Raw genomic sequence first — 27,006 nt, 5'->3', positions numbered from 1 at the left:
TTTGGTTTGTGGGGGTGAGACCCACGCAGACATGGGGACATTGCGCAATCTCCACAAGGAAAGTGACCCGGGGCCGGGATCAAACCCAGGTCCTCAGCGCTGTGAGGCAGCAGTGCTAACCACTACGCTGAGAACTCTCTTTATAACACAGAGATCAGGTGAAGGGGAAAGTCTGTGGAATGCTCAGGCATAAAGCTCCAGTAATATCTCAGGGAGACAGTGGCTCCACCTGGTGGTCAGAGGTCAGAATTGCAGCAACTTGAATCTCCAGTGTAAAGCTAAGCTCCATCCGGTGGCCAAAGGGTAGAATTGCACCGATCTGAATCTCCTGTATAAATGAATTCCCCAGAAGGTTGCGTTCAGAGGAGGCCGGCACCATCAGAAGACCCATCTGCAGCAGTGAAGATTCATCTTGAACGTTTTCCTTCCATTCCCTTTGTTCTGCCCCTTTTCCTATCTCATCACTATGTGTCTGTTTTGTGGGTGTCTGGGTGGTGGGTGGACGGGGTTTGGGAATAGGTAGACTAGTAGACCATAGTTCCAAGTATTCCCTTTATTTGTTCATCTTTTACTCTTGTTGTACAAAGTTTGTTAATGTTTTACTTATAAATCTGGTGACTGTAACTCATTGGAGCAGTCAGGGATTAAAGATCTCAGGAAAACACAAATTATTGATTAATTCACTTATGTTGGGACTGCAGGGTCTGTAGGGCTGCAACTGAACACAATTGCCCAAGGTGTCGTAACAAAGTTTTTACGCTTGTTTATTTACACTTTTTCTCCCCACTCCGGAATCATGGAGCAGAGGTAGGAGACAGTGGAGACCATTTTTTCAGTGGATTAATGTTTCATAATAGTGTTTATAATATGTTTAAAATGCACATAAAGTGAAAGAAATATGTATGTTTTAAAACATTGTCATGAGGCTGTTAATTTGTCATGAGGATCTTAATTACATTAAAGGGACTATTATGGATAGAGTGGGTGTAGTGCATGTAATTTTCGGCGATCACATGCTAACGAGTATGATTGTCCATCTAAGAAACGCCATGTTCTGTGGGTCCTTGTGTGGCTGATGAGCCCGATCCTAAAGCCCTGCTTCAACCGCATTCTTGGCAGGTGCTCCCAGGAAGTGGGATTGATCCTTGGTCTCAAGATCGCTGGTATTCCTTTCTCAGGCTCCTTTTCTGGATGTCTGCCATCGGATGTCTTCGAATAATTGTATCCCTTCAATCAGGAGATTCCTCCAATTATCTTCTGAGCAAGTATCTTCCATTGACTGGTGTCTATGTTGTATTTCTTGAGATAAGCCTTCAGGGTGTCTTTGAAGTATTTCCTTTATCCTCTTGTTCAGGAACCTTTCGTGAGCTTGGCAAAGAAGATTTTCTTTGGCAGTTGGGACTCCGGCATCCTACGCACATGGCTGGCCCAGTGTAGTTGGCTTGGATGATCACGGCCTTGATGTTGGTGCTCTTGGATCCTTAAAGGACACTGATGTTAGTACGCCTGTCCTCCCAGCTGATGTGGAGCTCAAGTACATTTGGATTTTGCAATGCATTTTAAACTGTGTTGTTTAAGAGTCTCCCTGATGTCGAGCCTTACAAACCTCAATTATTACTTCAAATGCTTTAGCAAAGTTTAATGCTGTAGTTAATGTATGCAAGCCTCCTGTAAGCTAATGTGAACTATCTCTCTGACAGATACAGCAGAATCCAGTGCAGATGCAAAACCTGGGGCGGGATTCTCCAACCTCCCACCGGGTCGGAGAAGCGCCGGGGGCTGACGTGAATCCCGCCCCCGCCGGTTGCCGAATTCTCCGGCACCGGATATTCGGCGGGGGTGGGAATCGCGCCGCTCCGGTTGGCGGGCCCCCCCCCGGCGATACTCCGGCCCGCGATGGGCCGAAGTCCCGCTGCTGGAATGCCTGTCCCGCCGGCGAGAATCAAACCACCTCTCTTACCGGCGGGACAAGGCGGCGCGGGCGGGCTCCGGGGTCCTGGGGGGGGCGTGGGGTGATCTGGCCCCGGGGAGTGCCTCCATGGTGGCCTGGCCCGCGATCGGGGCCCACCGATCCGCGGGCAGGCCTGTGCCGTGGGGGCACTCTTTTCCTTCCGCCTTCGCCATGGTCTCCACTATGGCGGAGGCAGAAGTGACCCCCTCCACTGCGCATGCGCGGGGATGCCGTGAGCGGCCTTTCCCGCCAGCTGGCGGGGCGGAAATCAGTCCGGCGCGGCCCTAGCCCCTCAAGGTGAGGGCTTGGCCCCTCAAGATGCGGAGAATTCCGCACCTTTGGGGCGGCGCGATGCCGGACTGATTCGCGCCGTTTTTGGCGCCGGTCGGCGGACATCGTGCTGATTGCGGAGAATCCCGCCCCTGGAGTCAGTCTACATGTCCGCCTGGTGAGGAAGCAAATCAATTACCCATCCTTGAGAATGTACAGCCGAAGGACATTATGTGAAATAATGTCAAAGGCGATGCGTTCCAGGAGACTGCGATTCAGCAAGGAAGCAATGGGATGCCTTTGTGAAATGTTGAATGAAGACCTGCAGCTGAACTCTAACTGCTGCACTACCTTAACAGTGAAAATGAAACTCACAACAGTTGTAGTGTGTTGTGCATTGCACAACCTTGCCCTTCATAGATTATCATAGAATTTACAGTGCAGACGGAGGCCATTCGGCCCATCGAGTCTGCACCGGCTCTTGGAAAGAGCACCCTACCCAAGGTCAACACCTCCACCCAACACTAAGGGCAATTTTGGACACTAAGGGCAATTTATCATGGCCAATCCACCTAACCTGCACATCTTTGGACTGTGGGAGGAAACAGGAGCACCCGGAGGAAACCCACGCACACACGGGAGGGTGTGCAGACTCTGCACAGACAGTGACCCAAGCCGGAATCGAACCTGGGACCCTGGAGCTGTGAAGCAATTGTGCTACCCACAATGCTACCGTGCTGCCCTAATGGACTGAACATTCACCCGGAAGATGACTTGCCACCAGAAATGGAGGATGTGGAGGAGGGGAACATGAAGACATACCTCTTGGTGCAGGTGAGAATGCCCAGGCTCCAGATGATGCAAGGACAGTTTGGGTTCGCCTGTTAGTTGCTGCTTGCTGCTTTTGGGCATTGAACCCTCACTCCTCCGCCACCCTCTCCCCTCCCTCCCCTATTTACAGAAAGGCAACAGAACCATTGTGTTCAAGTAAAAATATATATTTTATTGATCATTGTGTTAAAGTGAAAAGATTTATTACAGTGCAAGAAATTTGGAAACGTTGAGGTAGTTATTAAACTAAGTGTCACACAGCAGCTGTTAATGCTAAACATTAAGTTTAAAAACTTTTTTTTTGGAGTACCCAATTATTTTTTCCAATTTAGGGGCAATTTAGCGTGGCCAGTCCACCTAACCTGCACATCTTTGGGTTGTGGGGATGAAACCCACGCAGACACGGGGCGAATGTGCAAACTCCACACGGACAGTGACCCAGTGCCGGGATTCAAACCCGGGTCCTCAACGCCGTACTAAACATGGTATCAAGGTTTTGCACTTATGACATTATTTTTGTTAATAAATGTTTCCCATTGAACTTTACAAACTTCTACAAATGTCTTATTGAAACATCAAAACACTACATTTAATTACAAGATAATTATAAATGAAGATAATTGAAGTAAACAAGGCGGAAATATAATAATGCTAAACATAATTCATAAAATCAGGACATCGACCGCTAAAACAAAAGGCCCTCGGGAGGAACCTTTTCAATCCTATGACCAGGTCAGAACCTGGTTATTTACATTTGGTCCTCCTTCAAGAATCTCCATTGTTCATGGTCTCAGAAGTTCTGACTTCTCTTCTTCCTAACTACATTTTCATTTGCCATATTGTAAAGTAAAACATATGAACACATTTAAACATGCCATACGTAAAGTTACAAAATAATATAATGCAGATTAAAATTATTCCACAGATTTAAAACAAATAACAAAACATATTTCACTTATAAATATTAAATAAAAATCATCTTTAATCATAAAAAATTAAAATTACTTTAAAAGAACAATAACATTAAGACAGCATGGTGGCGCAGTGAGCAGCATTGCTGCCTCAAGGCACCGAGGTGCCAGGTTCGATCCCGACTCTGGGTCACTGTCCATGCGGAGTTTGCACATTCTCCTCGTGTTTGCATGGGTTTTGCCCCCACAATCCAAAGATGTGCAGGATAGGTGGATTGGCCACGCTAAATTGCCCCTTAATTGGAAAAAATGGTATTCTAAATTTATTTTAAAAAAGAAAGAAAAAGAACAATAACATTGCCTGCATAAAAGAAAGAACAAAATAACTGTTAAAAATCTTCAACATACCTAATAATAATGATAATAATAATCTTTCTTGTCACAAGTAGACTTACATTAACACTGCAATGAAGTTACTGTGAAAAGCCCCTAGTCGCCACATTCCAGCATCTGCTCGGGTACACAGAGGGAGAATTCAGAATGTCCAATTCATCTAACAGCATGTCTTTCGGGACTTGTGGGAGGAACCAGAGCACCTGGAGGTAACCCAAGCAGACACAGGGAGATCGTGCAGACTCTGCACAGACAGTGACCCAAGCAGGGAAGTCAGGGGCCCTGGCACTGTGAAGCAACAGTGCTATAAAACAATTGTGAAACCTACTGCTTGTTGTCTTCAATACAAACCTGCAGTTTAAAATCCCAGACCTCAATGAGGGTTCCCTTAGTTTCCCTGTCATGAGGCAGCATGGCTACATTCAAACTGTGCCGTGCTGGGTCTGCGCAGGGTGTCCCGCTTCAAGTCTGAGGCTGCTGCTGGAGTCAAATGTTCACTGCGATTTCTGAGCGCAGGTAAGTGCCCACTTTTCTCACTTAGTATCGGTGGGCCAGGGTTTGTTTTGGGGGCAATTTGAGACATTCTCTGTTCATAATCCATATAAATACTATGTTTTGTAATGAATTCCGATATGGGGAGGGATTTTCTGCCAGCATTCACTTCAAATGAAAATGGCAACGACGGTGAAAAATCCCACAAGACCGATGGAACGAGAATCTCAGAGGCTAGATCTCAATCTCAGATTTTTGCCATCCCTCGCCAGTAACTAACGGGGTTCCCGCCAGAAAGTGCAGGAACCTCAATTAAATTCATTTTAATAAATTAACATATGGTTAAAGGTCTTTCCTGCCATATGTTGCCCCACATAAAGAAATCCCCCCATATCGACGTGACACATGTTGCCAAAGTTTAGAACAGGTACTGAAAAACATGAAACAGACAAGGGAAACCCATGGGAGGGGGAGAGGGGGGGGGGAGGGGGAGGGTGGGGGCGGGGGTCGCAAAGGTAAGTATAACTCCTGGGGGAAAGAGGACATGCGCTGCAACTGCCCCCTGGGACTTCCCACTGACCGTGTCAACCTGGCAGTGCTACCTTGGCATTGTCAACCTGATAGTGCCAAGGGTAGGATCCCTGGAGAGCCCCATTGGAGAGGTTTCCCCTAATGTGCAGGAGGGTTTGCCCCGGTACCTGTGGGGTGGGGGTTGCCCCCACTGTTTGTGTGGGGATGGTTGCCCTGCTGCTTGTTGGGAAATTGCCCTGGTGATTGTGTGTGTGTGTTGGGGGGGGGGGGGGGGAGAGGTGATATCCCGTGCTTATGGGGGAGGGGTGCCCTCGTGTTTGTGGAGAGGGGGTGGGTTTGCCTGGTGATGGTTGGGGGGTGGGGTGTTCTCCGTATCTGTGGACTGGGGAAATATCTTTTTAGCGCTGATTAGGGCACCATTTAAAAAGGATGCCCCGATCTCTGTGGAGCCAACATTGTTGGCTGTATCATGCCCCGCCCTGCAGGCGTGATGGCAAAACCCACCCCCAAAATTTTCTGTGCACAGAGTTGTCGTGTTGGGTGTTCTGATGCACAATTGATCCAACACGGCTGGAGATGGTACAACTCTGTTTTATTGTCTAATCAACGGTAACAACTAACTACTGGCTTGGGTACGTGCTTCACCAGCTAACCTGTGGACCCAGCCCTATCACTATCTTAGTGAGGCACTCAGCACATGGTCTATGTCTGAGTGGCACGCTGCGAGCTCTGTGCTCTGAGCTATCTCCTGGTAGAATGAGCGGGAACTGTGGTGTTCCCTGTTTTATAGTGCGTGTGCTCTCACTGGTGATTGGCTGCGATGTTATGTGTGTGCTGGTTGGTCCAACTGCCTGTCCATCAGTGTGTGTGTGATTGCACCATGATATGCTGATGTGGATATCATGACAAGAGTGTCAAAGAGACTGGAGAGAAAACCCGACTCTGCCGCTGGACAGCTACACACTGGTTTTCCTGCCCCAGCTTGCAAAATTCCGCCCTTTAAAAGATTTTCCCTTTAATGATCAGAAAAATATGAAAGTTTGCTTCTTATGATCAGGAAGACTATCAATGCCTGTTTATCATGATTAGGAACAATATGGAATACTGTTTATTGTAACCAGGAATACTAAGGAAGGCTGCTTATCATGATCAGGAGTACCATTAAATTCGACACAGTAATTAGAGACAGAATAAAACTTGGCTTACAGTAAACTGAAGTCCAGCAGCATTAATAACAAAAATTGCTGGAACTATACAGCGGGTCCATCAGTCTCTGATAAGAGGAACTATCAGTTGAACATTTTGGTGTAATTGTTATTTATCTTATTTCCCCTGCTAGCTCTGGTGGAACTCTGAACAGGAGTATCTCAGATACATTGACATCCCATTTGCAACTATTTTGAAATAAAGCAATTTACAGTCCTGCGCTACAGTGAACTAAAACGCGACAACTCCACTCACTGTTCACACAGGGGATTTGCTGAAATTCTGCTCATGGTGATAACTGTCTGCGGCAAATGTACTAAAATCCACATCCATTAAATAAAATGTATTGTAATCATACCTATAGCTAAACATTTAAGAACCGGTGCAGGCTTGATGGGCCGAATGGCCTCCTTCTGCACTGTAAATTCTATGATTCCATGATTCTATATTGAGATACAGTTACACAGTGTGCTTCAGAAATGGAGATATAGAGAAGCCCAGATTGTAAGGAATTATCTTTAAAATGACAAACCCTATTTCTCCATGCAAACGTATAATGGCAATATTCATGTTATACTGGAATTGCAGTACATGCAAAATGAAAAAATGAGGATTACCCTTTTGTAGGTCAGCTCATATCTGCTAGTGGAGAGTGTCTCACAAATGAATAAAAAACAGAATCATTATTCGTAAAGTATTTAATCTCGCCACACACTAACTGAACTTCCTAATTATATTAAAAAGGACCAGATGAACTCTAGCACAGGGGTCGATCAGTCTCAGGGAAGCGCAGCTTTCAGGGAAGCAAAGACTTTAGTTTTTTCTTTGAAAATGCGCGTCCATTTATAGGATCCACAATCCAGGATACAGTTCATTGTTTGATGAGAGTCTCTAAATTGTTACTTGAATTGAAGTCAGTCAGAGAACAGTTTCAAATTTAGCTAACTCTTCGCTGTAACTGAAGTGCAATTTACTGGCAGCTGTTTTGTTTTTTATCAAACTGTCAGTTAGTACCATCCAATCTTTTGTCTCCTAGTGTGAAATATCTTATGGCGTATATTTGTGTGTGTATATGTTTATATATACACACAAAACCTTTTGTCACATTCTCTGTTATTTAACATGAATTTCATTAATCTTGCTGGAGGGTCTGCCGTTAGTTTGATGTTATCCTGCACCCTCCATTTAACCTGATATTTTGTTGTGGCACGGCTTGCCAAGGTGCAAGCTGATAACAGCATGGTGAAGACAAAGGTGTATCCAGAACCTCAGTGAACAGCGGGTCAACAATAGATCTCGGTAACCAATGATATTTGAGATTAGAGAGACACAGAGGAATGACCGAGAAGGAAGGTGAATTGAAGTGGGTGAATTAGAGTCAAATCAGGCACATCGAGAAAAGTAAAGAGAAGGCAAGAGCATTAAGAGAAAAAGCTCATTGATTAATTCATTCTTAATTATTATTCATAGCCTCTCATTTTTAATTTATTGCTCCTTTCTACCATCTTCGGCTATTTCCACTGCTTGAGAATGAACTCGGGGACCCTCCACCATAATTTATCTGCCCCTTCAGTTTGGTACCACATCTGAAGTGCACCAATTCTATCACAGCAAGGTTGAGATAGGGGGCAGCATTGTGGCAAAGTGGTTAGCACAGCTGCCTCACAGCACCAGTGACCCAGGTTCAATTCCAACCTTGGGTGACTGCTTGTGTTGAGTTTGCACTTTCTCCCCGTATCTGCGTGGGTTTCCTCTGTGTGCTCCGGTTTCCTCTCCCAGCCCAAAGGTGTGCAGGTTAGGTGGATTGGCCATGTTAAATTGTCCCTTAGTGTCCAAAGGTAGGTGAGGTTATGGAGTTACAGGGATAGGGCAGGGGAGTGGGCTAGATAGGATGCAGTTTCAGAGGGTCAGTGTAGACTCGTTGGGCCGAATGCCTCCTTGTGCACTTTAGATATTCTATGATTAGGTACTTGAGGAATTGGGTTTGTCTTCTGTGCCACAATTCCTTGCACTGAGGACGACAGCTATCCTAACTTAAGATCAAGTGGCTGGGGCTTAGCAGGGGATGCATTTTGTCCAAAATACTGATCTATGGACGTGTCTACTACTGTACCAACAGTATATTAGATTATGATTCCTTATTTGATTTTCATTTATTTCATTTAACATCTAAGGTTTTGTAGGGTGCGCTCTGAGAGAGCATAAAAAATGTAATAACTGCAATCCATTATAATGAAACCTTTAGAGCACTGGAATTCAATTATATCAACATGTTTTAAAAATTCAATCTTGAAAAGAAACTTTAAGAATCCAAATCAAAAGAGGTTTTTCCCAAGTAAATGGTACAGGTAGTGTTGACAAGCATACAGAACAGTGATACTCATATCCACATCAGAGGACAAATACTTCCCCATTGTAATAATGAAGGACAAATACTGAATACAGACCGACTGAGGTGGGTCTACCCATGCCATGGTTCCATCGCCTCCCATTTTAGTTTCCTGTAGTTTCATGGGTAGAGTACCAAAATGCCTTTAAGTTCCTTGCTTCCAGCCTTCAAGTCAGAAGATCAGAAAGGGGACAAACAGTGGACCTGCAGTTCAGTCCAATTTGCTTTGAGAGATACTGGGCTGGATTCTCCGCTTCCTAGCTGCATGTTTCTCGGCGGCACTCCATTCGCTGGTGGCGGGATTCTATACTTCCTTGTCAATGGGTTTTCCCATTTTAGCCACCCCATGCTGTCGTGAAACCCAAGGGGGCAGCACGGTAGCACAAGTGGATAGCACTGTGGCTTCACAGCGCCAGGGTCCCAGGTTCGATTCCCCGCTGTGTCATTGTCTGTGCGGAGTCTGCACATCCTCCCCGTGTGTGCGTGGGTTTCCTCTGGGTGCTCCGGTTTCCTCCCACAGTCCAAAGACGTGCAGGTTAGGCGGATTGGCCATGATAAATTGCCCTTAGTGACCAAAAAGATGAGGAGGGGTTATTGGTGTCATAATATACACCAGTATATCATGGTGCAGACACACACTGATGGACACAGAGTGGGACCAATCAACATACACAACACCGCAGCCAATCACCAGTGAGAGCACACACACTATAAAGACAGGGAGCATCAGAGTTCCTGCTCATTCGAGTTGCAGCTAGCTAGGAGGACAGAGCTCACAGCCTGCAACACAGACATTCACCATGTGCTGAGTGCATCGACTGGTTAGGACAAGGCAGAGGTCTTTAGGTATTAACCCACAGTCTAAGTGTGTTTAAACAGCTAATGATTCAATAAAATAGTGTTGCACTATTTCAAGTGTTGGTGACCTGTATGTGATCCAGAACACCCAACACATCAATTGGATTACGGGGATAGGGTGGAAGTGAGGGTTTAAGTGGGTCGGTGCAGACTCGACGAGCCGAATGGTCTCCTTCTGCACTGTATGTTCTATGGGGGGGGTGCGCAGCCGGCGTGAATAGAGAATCGCAACAGCCAGAGAATTCCAGCCTGGAGTCATCTGAAAGCCCTTCAATGGTATCCTTGACCTGGTCAACAGTTGGTCTCTAATGCTCATGATCCAGTTCACCAAATTTAGATGGTCCAAGGCATGAACCAATGCAACACAGTGCAGGCCTTGGCTTCAGGCACAATGAATATCAGCCTCATTGTTTTAAACGATAGTGCATTTTAAAAAGGCCATGGCGCTGGGTATGGTGCTGTTAATGATAAGTGAGCTGGTATGGTGTTTGGGAAGAGAGTTTGGTAATGTCATGATTTGGGCAGTCGCCTAAAAATAGTTGAATGGATAGGGAGAATGAGCTGATGTGTGAGGTAGTGAGTGTCTGGTCAAGGGAAAATTGAGGATTTGAGGGAAGGAAGAGTATTGCGGTTATATATTTCATAGTGAGAGCACCGAATAATTGAAGAGGTAGGGAACAGCCTGCTAATTAAAATACAGGAAAATGACATTGGATGGGTAACCATTTCACTTCCATGGAAATGGTTAATATGTTAGGTCCGGTTGCTATATGAGGCGCCGGCGACGAGTGTGCGGACGAACTGAGTAAGTTCTGGGTACTTTGGGCTGCACCGTGAGACGAGAGAGGGGTGCCCGCTCTCCCTGTTGCTTTTTGCTGTGGTAATAGAGCCATTGGCAATGGCTCTTAGGGCATCAAGGGAGTGGAGAGGGATTGAGCGGGGGGTCGAGCATAAGGTTTCATTGTATGTGGCTGATCTGTTATTATATATTTCAGACCCGTTGGGCTGCATTGGGGGATTAGGGGAATTTGGCCGGATTTTGGAATATAAATAGAACATGGGAAAGAGTGAGGTGTTCCCGATCAATGCTAGGGGGCAGGAAAGGAGGTTAGGGGAGCTGCCCTTCAGGGTGGTGGGGACGAGCTTTAGATACCTCAGTATCCAGGTGGCGCCGGGTTGGCCCCAGCTGCATAGGCTGAACTTGGCTCGATTGGTAGAGGGGATGAAGGTGGATTTTAAGAGGTGGGATGTTTTGCCATTGCCGTTGGTGGGGCGGGTGCAAACAATAACATTAATGGTGCGGCCTAGGTTTCTGTTCGTGTTTCAGAGCCTCCCCATCTTTGTCACTAAGTCGTTTTTCAGGAAAGGCAATGGGTTGATCTCGGGTTTGTATGGGTGGGGAAGGTCCCACAGGTGCAGCGGACATTTCTGGAAGGGGGTGGGGGGGGGGGGGCAGCGCTGCCGATGCTGAACGTGGTAAATTATTATTGGGCTTCAAACATTGTAATGGTGATGAAATGGTCAGTGGAAGAGAGGTGGATTTGGGGACAGGTGGAGGTGGCATTGTGTTTGGGAATGAGCTTGAGGCCGTTGTTGTTGGCGCCTCTGCCATTCCTGCCGGCCAGGTATTCCATTAGCCCAGTGGTGGTGTCAGCTTTGAGGGTGTGGGGGCAGTGTAGGCAGCACTTGGGGTTGGAGGGAGTGTCGTTGTGGGCGCCTATTTGTGATAACCATAGGTTTGTGCCGACAAGACTGGATGTGAGGTTCCTGGGGTGGTGGCAGGTGGGAATTGAGTACTTCAGGGACTTGTTCATAGGGCATAAGTTTGCGAGGTTGGAGCAATTGCATGGGTTTCCGAAGGGGAATGGGTTTAGGTACCTGCAGGTTCGGGGTTTTGTGATGAAGGAGGTCCAGTCTTCCTGGGGTTGTCACCTATGGTGCGACAAGATAGGCTTCTGGCGGAGGATGAAATGGGGGAGGGAAAGGTGTTGGATATTTACAAGGAACTGATGGAAGGGAGGGTGGAGGATATTAAACGCAAATGGGAGGAGGAGCTGGGAGAGGAGGTGGTGGTTGGGACATGGGCTGAGGCCTTGCGGAGGGCCAATGCATCTTCATCGTGTGCGAGGTTAAGCCTCATCCATATTAAAGTGGTGCATAGGGCACATATGACGATGGTGTGGATGAGCAAGTTTTTTCGAAGGGGTGGAGGATAGGTGTGATGAGGATAGCTTGTGAATCACGTCCACATGTTCTGGGTGAGTCCAAGATAGAGGAGTTTCTGGTAAGGGTTCTCGGATGTTATGTCCGATGTTCTGGGGGTGAGGGTGGACCCAAGTCCAAAGGTGGCAACATTTGCTATGTCAGAAGACCCAGGAGTACAGGGGGTGAAAGTGGCCGATGGTTTGGCCTTTGCCTCTCTGATAGCCTGGAGATGGATTTTATTATCTTGGCGGGACTTGGAGCCACCAAAGGCAGGGGTGTGGGTGAACGACCTGGCAGCATTTCTGTGGTTGGAGATCAAGTTCGCTCTGCGGGGGCAGTAGAAGGGTTCACCCGGCGGTGGAAACCATTCATTGATTTCTTCAAGGGCAGCACTGTAGCACAGTGGTTAGCACTGTCGCTTCACAGCACTTTCAGGGTCCCAGGTTCGATTCCCGGCTTGGGTAACTGTCTGTGTGGAGTCTGCATGTTTACCCCGTGTCTGCGTGGGTTTCCTCCAGGTACCAGGTACTCCGGTTTCCTGCCACAGTCCAAAAGATGTGCAGGTTAGGTGGATTGGCCATGCTAAATTTCCTTAGTGTCCAAAAGGTCAGGTGGGGTTGCTGGGCTGTGATGGGGTGGAGGTGGGGGCTTAAGTGGAGTGCTCTTTCCAAGGGCCGGTGCAGACTCAATGGGCCGAATGGCCTCCTTCTGCACTGTAAGTTCTAAGATTCTATGAGGATTGAGGAGGTCAGCAAGGGAGGGGTGCTAAGGGGGATGTAAATGGAGGTCGGTGTCAGAGGGCTGGAGGGTTGGGGTTGTTTGTTGGTTAATGTGATATTCTTCTGATGTTCTTTGGTCGTCCTTGTGACATTTTGTCTATTTATGTTTTTGTTGAAATGCCTTGAATAAAAATATCTGAAAGAAAGAAATGGGTAGTATGTGTCTTTCTCAAGCACAAGTACTGGGGAAATTTAGACTACTGAAAAAGTAAGCTGAGTGGTATTGGTAGTTACAGTTGAAAGGGGGTTGTGAGCAATCACAGTGAGGATTTTTTTCAATTAATTTTTTCATGGGATGTGGGTGTTGTTGACAAGGCCAGCATTGAGAAGGTGGAGGTGTTAGAATGGAAATTCCAGCATTTTGACCCAGCAACAGAGGTGTTAGAATGGAAATTCCAGCATTTTGACCCAGCAACAGAGGTGTTAGAATGGAAATTCCAGGATTTTGACCCAACAACAGTGAAAGAACAGCGTTAGAGTTCCAAGTTTGGAGGGGAACTTGCAGGTGGTGGTGTTGCCAGGTACCTGCTGCTCTTGTCCTTCCAGGTGGTTGAAATCCCAGGTTTGGAAGATGCTGTCGAAGGAGCCTTGGTGAGTTGCTGCACTACATCTTGTATATGGTCCACACTGCTGCCACTGTGCATTGTTGGTGGAGAGAGTGAATGCTTAAGAGGGTGGATTTTTAAAAATTGATTAATTCACAGGATGTGGTTGTTGCTGCTGGACGAGCAATTATTGCCCATCCTTCATGGCCCTTGAGATGGTGGTGGTGAGCCACCTTCTTAAAATGCTGCAGCCCATGTGGTAGATGGAGTTAATGTTTAAAGTGCATGGGTGCCAATCAAGCAAATTGCTTTGTTCTGGATGGTGTCGAGCTTCTTGAGTGTTGTTGGAGCTCACTCACCCAGACAAGTGGAGAGTATTTCATCACACTCCTGATTTGTGCCTTGTAGTTGGTGGACAGACTTTGGGGAGTCAGAAGGTGAACTATTCATTGCAGAATTTCCATTCTCTGACCTGCTCTTCTAGCCATAGTGTTTATATGGCTGGCCCAGTTCAGTATATGATCAATGGTAACTCCCAGGATGTTGATATTGGGGATTCAGCGATGGTAATACAATTGAATGTCAAGGGGTGATGGTTAGATTCTTTCTTGTTGGAGATGGTCGCTGTCTGGCACTTGTGTGGCCTGAATATCATCTGCCATGCATCAGTCCAAGCCTGAACATTGTCCAGTCTTACTGCAAATGAACATGGACTACTTCAGTACTGAGGAGGAATGCATTGTGCTGAACAATATGAAATCACGAGCAAGTGACTTCACCTCCGACCTTATGATGGAAGGGAGGTCATTGATTAAGCAGCTGTAGATGGTTGGGCCGAGGACACTACTCCGAGGAACTCCTGCAGTGATGCTCTGGACTGAGAGGAATGACCTCCAACAATCACAATAATCTTCCTTTGTGTTAGGTATGATTCCAACCAATGAAGAATTTTCCCCCTGATTCCCATTGACCAGTTTTGCTCAGGCTCCTTGATGCCACATTTGGTCAAGTGCTGCCTTGATGTCAAGGACAGTCACTCTCACCTCACCTCTTGATTTCAGCCCTTTTGTCTACGTTTGGACCAAGCTTGTAATGATGTCTGGTCCTGGCGGAATCAAAACTGAGCATCAGTGAGCAAGGTATTGCTGAGTAGGTGCCACTTGATAGCGCTATCGATGACACCCTATGTTACTTTTCTGTTAATCAAGAGTTGACTGATGGATGTGGGGGAGGGGGGGGGGGGGGGGTAATTGGCTGGATTGGATATGTCTTGTTTTTTGTGGCCAGCACATACCTGGGAAATGTTTCACATTGCCAGGTAAAGCCAGTGTTGTATCTGTACTGGAAAGGTTTAACTAGGAGCTTGGCTAGTTCTGGAGCACAAGTCTTCAGGACTATTGCCGGAATGCTGTCAGGGCACATAACCTTTTCAGTATTCAGTATTCAGTGCCTTCAGCTGTTTATTGATATTCCATAGAGAGAATCAGATTGGCTGAGGACTGGCATCTGTGATGTTATGGATCTCAAGAGGAGGTTGAGATGGATCATATCCTTGGCCCCTCTGGCTGAAGATAGTTGAAAGTGCTTCAACCTCATCTTTTGTACTGATGTGCTGGTCGCCCCCATCATTAAGGATGTGAATATTTGTGGAGCCCCCTTCTCCAATTAGTTGTTCAATTGTCCACCACCATTCATGACCAAATGCGACAGGACTGCAGAACATAGATCTGATCTGTTGGCTGTGGGATCAATTAGCTCTGTCTATTGTATGCAATCTGAACATTCTGTTTCTCGATAACCTGCTATAAATCAGAGAACTCATGAACAATAGGATTGAAATAAAAAGGTTACAAGCTTGATCCTTCCTGTCTTGTGGTACTGCAGCATTTCTCACAGATACACATCCATGTATGTAACCCTGTGCCTTCGTCCACAGAGATTTCTAACAATTGAGGTATTCTCAACAAGGTGTGGTGGGGAATGTTGCAGGAGGTAAACTAACATTTAAACAAACACGGTATACTCAAGCAAATAAGGAAGCATACGGTGTACATTTGTCTGTACAGAATCCTACGAACAGCAACAGTAAATCATACTCAGCAAATTGTTTAATCTGCATTGGGTAAAGAAATGCAATGTATTGATCTTCTGAACTTCATTTTAATTCGGGCTGACAGAAATATGCCACTTACGAGAAAACTCTGTACAACAGACAAGAAAAGACATATATTGACCCATCCAGGCTCAGCCAGACAATTGTGATGGCTTGTCCATCACAATACATCAACTCCACATTTCAATCAGGAGTCATTGATTCCAGAACGAAAGATTAAAAATCCAGGCAAATTAGGGAAAATGAAAAAATTAACCTGGAAAACATTTTTCCGATCTGCTTAGGTGACTGAAACTAGTCCAGGAGGCTACGCTAATCCTAATCAACATTACTAGATGCGTAGCTCTTGTATGAGATGTGCCAAAATTTTAAATTGCCCAGGCATGTATCCTGATGTCATCATGTCCACAGGTGATATTTTGATCGGTGGGTGTGCATGTAAGTCTGAAATGTGCCTATGTTATTCTCTAATTCTGAATAATGACTGTAGACTTACAGTTAACACAAATACTTTATTCAAAGGGTTTGTTCTGCTTCCAGAGCTCAACTAGATGTAAAACAGTCAAGAGGTATCACCAGTGAATCTAATGTAAACTGCCTATACTAAGCTATCCCTGTCTGCTGCTGCTCACTAGCTCTGTGCTTCGAAATGAGGCGGATCCTGCCTTGGGCTCGACCCTTTATACCCGTCTCTGATGCTCCCTCTAGTGATGCTGTGGCTGTCAAATCGGTGCTGCAGTCCCTGGTGTATGTGCAGATGTATGTACAGATGTACAGATCACTACAGTGCCCTCTGATAATTAAGCTGGCTTTAGGAGGTGCCTTGCTGAGTTGCTGTAGTGCATCCTGTAGTTGGGCACATTGCATTCAATCTGCTGATGACTGAAGCAATGGATGTTTAACTTACTCTTAATGCTATTCTGGCTATACCTCCCAGCAATTGCCCCGCCAAGGCAATCGCAGGAGTGGTGTGACTGTCATCGCCAAATCTCACCTTAGTCTGTCCCCCTACCCCTCCTGCATTTTCTGTTCTATACGATACCCCAGCTTGTTCCAAGCCCTCACCTCTCATTTAAAATCCTCATTCTCTTCTGTCCACTGCAATATCATAAACGTTTTCTCACGGAGGTATCTTCACTGTTTTCGTCTCTCAGCCTCTGTTCCAAGCAATTTCTCATCCTTTCAAACTCTATCCCAATTCATCATTGAGTCACTCCTTTAGGTCACTGTCCTCTTATCCTCCAATCACTTTCTAGTATTGCTTATTGCCCATATCCAGTTTCCCCTCCCACTCTATATCTATCTTTCAGTCCAGAACTAAAAAATACACTCTCCTAATTCACTTGCCACTGCTCTTTCAAAGTCCTAACTTTCTGGTCTTTAATCCTTTGTTTACCACAACATTTCTACAGCTCAATTACACCCTCAACTCCACCTTTGATGCCCGAGTCCCCATTGAAACCACGACTCTCTCTCTCATCCTAGCCTTTCCTGGAACTCCCATGTTTGAATCCCTCCAATCAGGTTCCTGTGGCTGTCATAGTGCCAAAAATGATCAAAGTCAGAAATGACATTCCCTGTGACTGTGACAGATAAATTATCCCTCCTAATCCTTTTCAACCTGTCTGCAGCCTTTGACATGGTTGACCACACAATCCTCCTCCAATGTCTGGTCGTTGTCATCCAATTGGATGGGAATGCTCTCACTTGGTTCCATTCTTATTTATGATGTGGAGATGCCGGCACTGGACTGGGGTGGGCACAGTAAGAAATCTTACAGCATCAGTTTACAACACTTTCATCAGGTGAAGGAGCTGCTCTCCGAAAGCTAGTGATTCAAAACAAATCTGTTGGACTTTAACCTGGTGTTGTAAGACTTCTTACTATTCTTATTTATCTAATTGTAGTCAGAGAATCTCCAGCAATCGCTTCTCTTCCTGCTCCTGCACCATTACCTCTGGTGATTCTACACCCTCTCCCCTCTCTATATCTCACCTACACGCTTCCCCATGGCGGCGTTATCTGAAAACACAGTATTAGATTTCACATGTACAACACCCAGATCTGCCACACAGCCATGCCCTTTGATCCCTCCACTGTGTATAAATCCGACTGCTTGCCTAATATGCAGTAGTTGATGAGTAGAAATTTACTCTAACTAAATATTTGGGGGACCAATGCCGTTGGTTGGGATTTTCCAGTCCTGCCCATCACAAGAATTGTTGCAGGTGGGATGGAAAATATAATGAATCAGCAAAAGGTCCGTTGACTTCGGGCGGTCCCATGATGGACGGTGATGCACGATCAATGACCACTAAAGCGAGGTTGTAGTCCAACTGAAGGCTTTAATAAGCTAGATGTTTCCCCCAGCAGCTCAGGTACAGAAAGAAGGCTGCTGGGGCGGCACAGGCTCTTATACCCCGCCTTGCAGGGCAGAGCTACCATTCAGCTTGACCAATCGGAAACATACAATATCTACCAATGGTGTTCCAGCATTACCAGGTATCGTAATACCTCTACACAGACTACCACATTCACCCGCTGTTAAAAAAGAGTCTGGCGGGGGTGGTGGGTTGATATTACAACATGGTAACTTGGTAGAAATTATAGTTATGGAGGTACCGTAATACCTCCGTACAGCGTTTCATAACTATTTACAGATTCACAATTAACTATATACTTTTAAAATGAAGCAATCAGTCTATCGGGGGCCCTGGTCGTCCTCTGTGATCGTTGAAGCTTTCGTGGTGACGCCGGTGGAGGCTCGGGCGTCTGTGACTCCGGGAGCGTGGCGTCGATCTCTGTGGCAACTTCAACACCCCTAGACGGCGCTGGTGGGGAAAACGGTTGACCTGGGAATGGAGCGTCTGTGGGGTGTGTCGGTGGGTGGGGGGGCCTAGACGGGGCTGGCGGAAGGACCAATCCTCCTGTAAGGAGGGTGGGAGGGTGGCACTGGTGGCTGGGGTGTGCGTGGGGATCCGACGGGTGCCAGGTCTCGTAGGGAGACCATATCCTGTCGGTCGTCGGGGTACGCCACGTAGGCGTACTGGGGGTTAGCGTGGAGAAGATGGACCCTCTCGACCAACGGGTCCGACTTGTGCACCCGATACGTGTTTTCGGAGCAGGATGGGTCCGGAGGTTGGCAGCCAGGTCGGGAGCGAGGTCCCAGAGGAGGACTTCCTGGGGAAGACAAGGAGACATTCGTGAGGTGTTTGGTTGGTCGAGGTACAAAGCAGTGACCGGATGGAGTGGAGGGCATCCGGGAGGACTTCCTGCCAGCGGGAGACCTGGACCGTAGGGCCAGTAGGACGGTGTTCCAGACCGTTCCGTTCTCCCTTTCTACCTGTCTGTTACCCCGGGGGTTGTAACTGGTCATCCTGCTTGAGGCGATGCCCTTGCTGAGCAGGAATTGACGCAGTTCGTCGCTCATAAAGGAGGACCCCCTATCACTGTGTATGTAAGAGGGGAACCCGAACAGTGCAAAGATGCTATGGAGGGCCTTTATGACGGTGGTTGTGGTCATGTCGGGGCAGGGGATGGCGAATGGGAACCGGGAGTACTCGGCAATCACGTTCAGGAAGTACGTGTTGCGGTCGGTGGAGGGGAGGGGGCCTTTGAAGTCCATGCTGAGGCATTCAAAGGGACAGGAAGCCTTTATCAGGTGCGCTTTCTCTGGTCGCTAGAAGTACGGTTTGCACTCCGCGCAGATTTGGCAGTCCCTGGTGGCTGTCCTGACCTCCTCGATGGTGTAGGGCAGGTTTTGGGTCTTGATAAAGTGGAAAAATCGAGTGACTCCCGGGTGGCAGAGGTCCTCGTGGAGGGCTCAGAGGCGGTCCACTTGTGCATTGGCACATGTGCCAGGGCATCAGGAGGCTCATTTAGCTTCCCGGGACGATACAAGATCTCATAGCTGTAGGTGGAGAGTTTGATCCTCCACCGCAAGATCTTATCGTTTTTTATCTTGCCCGGCTGTGCATTATCAAACATGAAAGCAACCGACCGTTGGTCAGTGAGGAGAGTGAATCTCCTGCCGGCCTGGTAATGCCTCCAATGTCGCACAGCTTCTACTATGGCCTGGGCCTCCCTTTCGACTGAGGAGTGGCGGATTTCGGAAGCATGGATGGTACGTGAGAAGAAGGCTACGGGTCTGCCCGCTTGGTTGACGGTGGCCGCCAGAGCTACGTCAGACGCGTCGCTCTCGACCTGGAAGGGGAGAGACTCGTCGATGGCGTGCATCGTGGCCTTTGCAATGTCTGCTTTGATGCGGCTGAAGGCCTGGCGGACCTCTATCGACAAGGGAAAAACTGTGGATTGGATCAGGGGACGAGCCTTGTCCGCATAGTTGGGGACCCACTGGGCATAGTAAGAGAAAAATCCTAGGAGCGCTTCAGGGCCTTGGAGCAGTGAGGGAGGGGGATCTCCATAAGGGGACGCATGTGTTCAGGTTCGGGGCCTATAACTCCATTTCGCACTACGTAGCCGAGGATGACTAGGCAGTCGGCGCTAAACACGCATTTATCCTTGTTGCATATAAGGTTAAGGATTTTAGCGGTCTGGAGAAATTTTCGTAGTTTGGTGTTGTGGTCCTGCTGGTCGTGGCCGCAGATGGTGACATTATCGAGATACGGGAATGTTGCCCGTAAACCGTACCGGTCAACCATTCGGTCCATCTCGCGCTGGAAGACTAACCCGAAGTTTAGTGACACCGAAGGGAACCCTTAAGAAGTGATGGAGCCGCCCATCTGCCTCGAAGGCAATGTATTTGCAGTCACTAGTGCGGATGGGGAGCTTGTGGTAGGCGGACTTAAGATCCACCGCGGAGAAGACCTTGTAATGAGCGATCCTGTTTACCAGGTCAGATATGCGGGGGAGAGGGTACGCGTCCAGCTGCGTAAACCTGTTGATGGTCTGACTGTAGTCGATGACCATCCTATGCTTCTCCCAGGTCTTTACCACCACTACTTGAGCTCTCCAGGGACTGTTGCTAGCTTCAATGACTCCTTCCCTCAGTAGTCTTTGGACCTCTGACCTAATAAAGATCCGATCCTGGGCACTGTACCATCTGTTCCTGGTGGCGACGGGTTTGTAATCCGTTCGCAAACAGGGAAGGCGGATCGACACTGAGGGTCGCGAAGCCACAGACAGTGAGAGGGGGTATAGGGCCACCGAATTTGAACGTTTGACTTTGGAGATTACACTGGAAGTCTAAACCTAGGAGTGTGGCCGCGCAGAGGTGGGGAAGGACGTAGAGCCGGTAATTTATAAACCCCCTTCCCTGCACCGTGAGGTTTGCTACACAAAACCCCTTTATCTCTACTGATTGGGAACCGGAGGCCAGGGAGATTTTTTGATAAATGGGGTGGACGAGGAGAGAACAGCGCCTTACCGTGTCAGGGTGTATGAAGCTCTCCGTGCTCCCAGAGTCGATTAAACAGGATGTCTCGTGACCGTTGATTAGTACTGTTGTTGTAGCAGTTGAGAATGTTTGAGGCCGGGACTGGTCCAGGGTCACCGAGGCTAATCGCAGCAGTTGAGTGTTCTCTTCGGGTGGCTGCGGATTCCGTCCAGCACCGCTGGCCGATCCGCGGGCAGTGGGGGACATTATTCGGGGCTGGGAGCACTGTGGTGGCTGGTCCGGGGTGCGCGTACTGGTCAAAGGGGGGGCACTATTTTGCGTGCCGTGTCCACGAGCGGCCTCCACCCTGTAGCACGGCGCAGCCGTTGCAGGCTGCCACTGTGCGCATGCGCGGCCATGGATCCAGCAATTCTCCGGGGCATATCGGCAGCTAGAGCCGGGTGCTCTACGCTGCCTTCCTGCTGGCCCTCGTGCTAGTTCACCCACACCCAGGGATTTACCGATGGCGTGGAACCCGCCGGGTCGGAGAATCGACGGGGGCTGGCGTGAAACCCGCCCCCGCCGAAACTCCGGTGCACCTTTGGGGCAGCGCGATGCCCGTCTGATTGGCGCCGTTTTGGGCGCCAGTCAGCAGACATTGTGCCGTTTCGGGAGAATTTTGCCCCTCTGGTTTCCAACGCAATGGAGAATAGGGCATCTGTGGTAAAATCAGGGGCATAATTCTCGCGAAACGGCGCGATGTCCGCCGACTGGCGCCCAAAACGGCGCCAATCAGACGGGCATCGCGCCGCCCCAAAGGTGCGGAATGCTCCGCATCTTTGGGGGCCGAGCCCCAACATTGAGGGGCTAGGTCGGCGCCGGAGGAATTTCCGCCCCGCCAGCTGGCTGAAAAGGCCTTTGGCGCCCCGCCAGCTGGCGTGGAAATGACATGTCGGGGCGGCGCATGCGCGGGAGCGTCAGCGGCCGCTGAAAGTTTCCCGCGCATGCGCAGTGGAGGGAGTCTCTTCCGCCTCCACCATGGTGGAGACCGTGGCGGAGGCAGAAGGGAAAGAGTGCCCCCACGGCACAGTCCCGCCTGCGGATCGGTGGGCCCCGATCGCGGGCCAGGCCACCGTGGGGGCATCCCCCGGGGACAGATCGCCCCGCGCCCCCCCCCCCCCCCAAGGACCCTGGAGCCCGCCCACGCCGCCTTGTCCCGCCGGTAAATAGGTGCTTTAATTTACGCCGGCGGGACAGGCAATTTATCGGCGGGACTTCGGCCCATCCGGGCCGGAGAATCAAGCGGGAGGGCCCGCCAACCGGCGCGGCCCGATTCCCGCCCCCGCCGAATCTCCGGTGCCGGAGACTTCGGCAACCGGCGGGGGCGGGATTCACGGAAGCCCCCGGCAATTCTCCAACCCGGCGGGGGGTCGGAGAATGACGCCCCAGGATCGGCACCTGTTTGTGATGCTCTGGCCGTGGGATCGGGATTCAAACCCATGCACCTAGGGAGCCTATAGATGGATGCAAATAGGACTTTGAAATGGTTTATGTTCGTAAACATTGTGGTGACAGTACTTTAGAGCTACTCAAGCATAAAGGAAGATAAATGAGGCAAGGCTGACAGAGGTGTTTGTGGAAACTGTCACCCCCCCCCCCCCCCCCCCCCCCTCCAAGTGAAATGAATGAATGGCTTGAAGCTTAATGATCTGAGGGATTTAAACGCAGATCACTTGTTTACTCTTCCCAGGTCTTGATACCTGGTGCTTCCTCTGTCTGAGCCTGCAGCTGTATGCACAGCAGAGTGTTACAACAGTAATTCTTTTTCACTTGTCCCTCTCTGGACTGTTCTCTAGCTCCCAGACAGGGGTCTCTTTCCTGGGGGTGTCTGTGGGAGGTCCCTTTATTTAGGGTGTCTATGGAGGGGGGGGTCCTTTATTTAGGGGATCTTGGGGGAGTCCAGTATTTCAAGGGTCTCGGGGATTCCCTTTACTTAGGATACTCAGGGGTTCCCATTATTTAGGGGCTCTGGGGGTCTCCCTATTTAGGGAGTCTCTAAGGGGGTGAGTCGGGTCACCCTGTACTTGGGGGAAAGAGGGGCCCTGAAAATCCAGGGGGGGGGGGGGTCGGTTGCTGATTTACACAGTCAAAGTTACAGATGGTAGGGGAAAAAATCAATTCAGAAGTTTAAACTCCTGGAGTATAAATAAAACAAACTGAGTCAGCAGCTATCATCTCTGAAATAAAAAGAGATTTCCGGGTCTCCAGAGGGAGAGAAAAGTGAGGAAGGTATTGATCATATGTCTTGCTGACATCATATTTCAAGTCGGAAGGGTATTTCCAGACAAAGTTTAGATATTGAAAAGAAAAATATCTGAATCAGGGCACACATTTATAATCACACTGAACACACTGGTATATGTTAAACAAACTGATTGAAAGATGTTGCAAGTAAAAGTACAGGGAATTGATAAAGTTGTCCATGTACCCCAGTGTAGACCAGATGGTAAACTGCCTGTTCATGAAAAATAGCTTAAAGTTTTATCCAACTCAAGAACATTGCAGCAACACACAAACCTTCCGATTTCTTGGAAACTCAGTTGCCTGGAATACATTGCCCACATTTGTCTATTGTAAAGATACTCATTCATGTGTAATATAGAATAAGGGCAGCACGATGGCAGTGGTTAGCACTGCTGCCTCATGGCACCGAGGACCCAGTTCGATCCTGGCGACTGATCACTGTCTGAGTGGGGTTTGCCCATTTCCCCATGTCTCTGTGGGTCTCACCCCCACAACCCAAAGATGTGCAGGGGAAGTGGATTGGCCACGCTTAATTGGAAAATGTTAATAATTTTTTTTAAAAATGTTTAAGGTAGAATGAGCATTCAACCTTGAATTGAATTTACTGAATTCAGACAGTTTTAGAAAAGCATCTGGGCTTGGTTTAAAATTGCTGGCAAACAGGTGTCAGTTCCAAAAGTCTGAGGTATAGGTGGAAGGGCAACTCAACCAGCCCTTGATATCACAAACCCAGCTGATACCATTTTCAGGAAGTGGGAAAATAGTCTGTCCATCTGTTTCTGGCAGGGGCTTACACTGCTTGTGGGACTCAGTTTGACATTTTCAGATTCAAAGGGGCAAAGTATGGTTTTCCCTTTCGTAACCAACTGACCTTCGCGGTGCTTTGGCAATTGGAGAAAATTAAGCCCCATATTTCCTTTGGGAAACTTTTTAAAAATTAATTTAGAGTACCCAATTATTTTTTTCCAATTAAGGGGCAACTTAGCGTGGCCAATCCACCTAACCTGCACATCTTGGGTTGTGGGGGTGAAACCTACACAGACACGGGGAAATTGTACAAACGCCACATGGACAGTGTCCTGGGGCCGGGATCGAACCCGGGTTCTCAGCACCGTAGGCAGCAGTGCTAACCACAGTGCCACCGTGCCACCCCCTTTGGGAAAGTTTTTGTGCGGCCAGGAAGAGCTGCCCGCCCAACATCGACCCCTTGGGGATTGTGTCCTGAGCATCACCATAACACCCCAATCCATCCCCCAACCTGGCACAACTTACCAGCTGGCTTGTCATGGCTTGTTCAATTCCCTGTCCACCCTCAACTGGTGAGCTGCAACAGTGTATCCATTTGTTGTCTCAGGAGCGCCAATAATACTGAGGTCAATGGAGGTATTCTGATGGGTGAATACATGATAGTGGTTCTGGGGGGCCAGCAGAGTAGGACTTTATTGCAGATGTTACTCAGGCAGGCACCCACAATCCAAGCATCTTTAGCTGCTTCATTGATGACTTCAACTCCATTGAGAAGTCAGGATTGGAGCTCATGCTGGAACAGAGGAAAAGAGAAATAAGAAAGCAGACTCTGGTATGACAGAGAAAAAAATCCTAAATAGGGTGCACCGAGATAATTGAGGGACAACATGTCTCATAAGAAAGCAACAATCATGGAGACAGTGGTGATTGTGCTGAGGTAGAGTCAATTTCCATAACTCTACATATGGTAATGACCATGGGGTGAAGATAAGGAATTCACTTGAAGATGTGCATTGCTTGCTTAGTGTAGCAAGCCAATCTCCAACAAGAAAGAATCTAACCATCACCCCTTGATATTCAGCAACATTACCTCACTGAATCCCCTACTATCAACATCCTGGGGGTTACCATTGACCAGAAACTGAACTGGACTAGCCATATAAATACTGTGGCTACAAGAACAGGCCAAAGATTTGGATTCCTGTGGCGAGTAACTCTCCTCAGGACTCCCTAAAGCCTACCCTTCAGCTACAAGACAGAGAGATTCGCTCTTTTGGATTTGGCTCTCAGGCGGAGAGACCCATCCACCAGCATCACCAGAAGCAAGTAAGTTCAAGGTCAACGCTCGCTACCAAACGGACGACCTTAGCTGTTCTCCTGTATTTCTTTGAACCCAACATCCTCAGATCCGAACAACGGCCATTGTTCCTCTGATTAAGTGGGCACCCGAAGTTAAGTATAGGCATTAGTGTTAGAGATAGTTTAGTTTGAAGTACTGTTGTGCATGAGTAGATCTTACTGTGTGTGTAAATAAATAGTATTGACTTTGAACTAACTAACTGGTGTATTGGCTCTTTGATCGGTATTCGGGTTACCTGGCGACTCTGAAAGTAGAAACGTAAACATAATTAGGATTAAGAAAGGCGACCATATTGACCACCATAGTTATAACCAGATAAACAGAGCAACATTACTGGCGACATCTGACAGGACTCGACCTAGAAGTGGCTTTGGCACTCCGAGAGGAACCAAATTTGAATTAGAATCCAATTGGAAAAAGTAAAACCACAAGCAGAAGATCAATACCGATCAAACCTCCAAGATTCGGAAGTGTGTTATTTGCATGCGTACTAACAGGTAAACCTGAGAGATTTTGTTGCGTAAAACTGTCGGGAGTTTTGTAGACCGGAAAATAGCGTAAGCCGTACCCGTGTTTACATCACCACTTTATTCCCCCCTGTTCCAAATTCGGTAGAAACCCCAGAGATAGCGATAGAAATGGCAATGAAGGCAATGGAACGCCTTATGAACCCCCAGGAATTCAATGTCGCAGCGACCAGTAGAGTAGGACAGTGTCCCGTATGGGAAGAGGAAACTAGAAAATATCTCAAAGGGACAGGATAGCCCCTTTGGAGTGAATTTTGTGTGAACGATGAAACAGGTCCCGGAGGTATAGAGCATACTTGGTGGGAGAACCTGACAGGGATCCATAAGAAGAGCTTAGGGAAAGCTCGTAAGCCAATGGCAATCGTGTCCTGCTTGGCACAATTGCGAGGCACAGAGGAGGTCGCAGAGAGATTGAAGAGAGAGATAAGGATAGTGAGCGAGACGTGAGTGAGCACGAGAAAGTTAACAGGGAACTGAGAGAGCAGTTAGCGGCAAAGGTCAAGGAGATGGCTGATGTCAAGCGGGCACACCAATCTTGTCTCGCCCATTTAAGCAGCTTTCAGTCGGAATATGATAAGGCGTACCAAGACATGCAATGTGCGGTGTTGGTAAGAGAAGAAACAGAACACCAAGTCGAGCAGTTAAGGAAACAATGTAACGATTTAAAAGCAGCCCTACGAGCACTCCACAGTTCCACGACGGAACAAAGGCAGAGCTCGGTAGACCACGCTAAATGCCGACAGCAAATTGCAGACCTGCAATCTCTGCTTTCTGTACAAAATGGATTCCAGAACACGTTTGGACCCCAATTAGACCAAGAAAATGGTCCCGATTGGCAGGAGTTAAATGAGACTGCCCATAGATATCTACATGGAACATGTACACAGGACAAACCACAGAAAAGGAAAGCACCCCCACCCACGACTTGTCGTGCTATGTACTCTGGGATAACACAGGCTGCAACTGGATGCAGCTTTAACCAAAAGATACTCCAGACCTTGAAGTTAGTTCAACCTGATTTATTGAACCTGTAGCACAGTTAGCACAGTTCTCTATGAGTTCGGCTTTTTGCTAACCTAAGTGTGGTTACTCTGTCTGACTGAACCAGACTACTTCTTAGCCACGTGCTGGAGTTGTGATACTGTAAATACACCCTGACTCACTCTGTAGATGTTCATCAGTGGAAAGAGGCGGAGTGTGAGTGCCTCGTGCCTTTTACAGTGAGATACCACCCCTGAGTGTCCTGCCTGCTCATTGGT

At 48.0% G+C, this 27,006-nt stretch overlaps 1 long non-coding RNA gene across 1 annotated transcript in view; it reads left to right on the top strand.

Moving 5' to 3' along the window:
- The first annotated feature begins 730 nt into the window (after positions 1 to 730).
- LOC140431010 (uncharacterized) overlaps positions 731 to 27,006 on the top strand; it is a 215,053-nt gene continuing 188,777 nt past the window's right edge. Inside the window, exons 1-2 of the long non-coding RNA XR_011949586.1 lie at positions 731 to 807; positions 1,355 to 1,496. This is a non-coding gene — a long non-coding RNA (uncharacterized lncRNA). The remainder of the gene's footprint in view (positions 808 to 1,354; positions 1,497 to 27,006) is intronic.

The sequence above is a fragment of the Scyliorhinus torazame genome, chromosome 10 (assembly GCF_047496885.1).
Source record: "Scyliorhinus torazame isolate Kashiwa2021f chromosome 10, sScyTor2.1, whole genome shotgun sequence".
In the NCBI taxonomy this organism is placed as follows: Eukaryota; Metazoa; Chordata; class Chondrichthyes; order Carcharhiniformes; family Scyliorhinidae; genus Scyliorhinus; species Scyliorhinus torazame.
The sequence above is the reverse complement of the archived record's forward strand: the minus strand, read 5'-3'. Positions and strand labels throughout refer to the sequence as shown.